Source organism: Lolium rigidum, chromosome 6, assembly GCF_022539505.1.
Source record: "Lolium rigidum isolate FL_2022 chromosome 6, APGP_CSIRO_Lrig_0.1, whole genome shotgun sequence".
Classification (NCBI taxonomy): Eukaryota; Viridiplantae; Streptophyta; class Magnoliopsida; order Poales; family Poaceae; genus Lolium; species Lolium rigidum.
The window spans coordinates 209,431,808-209,432,318 of record NC_061513.1 but is presented as its reverse complement, the minus strand read 5'-3'; positions in this window follow the sequence as shown (position 1 = coordinate 209,432,318).

Below are 511 nucleotides of genomic sequence, written 5' to 3'. Positions count from 1 at the left end.
TACATCCGAGGATCCATTTCAACTATCGACGCGGTCAACATGGAGAAATCCTCTTTGCGTTTTCTTGGGCTCCATCTTCTTTTCTTGCCTCTTGCGCAGCGTCGCCCACGTTTTGTTAGACTTTTGTCGCGGATGAGCAGGGTCGACGAGACCTCGGCGAGGCACTTTTGATCGACGACTCGTATTCTCAGTCGCCGCTACATCCAGCATGGAGGCCTTGGCTTCCTTGCTGCCGATAGGACGCCCCAGCGTCCCCTGTGGAGCTGGGATGGCCTCAGGGCGTCGGACACCGTATTGGGCTGTGCCGGGCGGAAAGCCCTTTGGGATGCGCGACTGGGACCGGTTAAATGTGCAGCATGCCCAAAAAATCTTTGGGACCCACTCTAGAGCATCTCTAACGCGGCGATCCATCCCGCGCCCGCGCGTCTGGATGGGTCGAACCGGACAAAAACCCGGCCCATCGCGTGGACCCATCCCTAAAATGGATGGCCGCATCGTCCGGGACGACCCA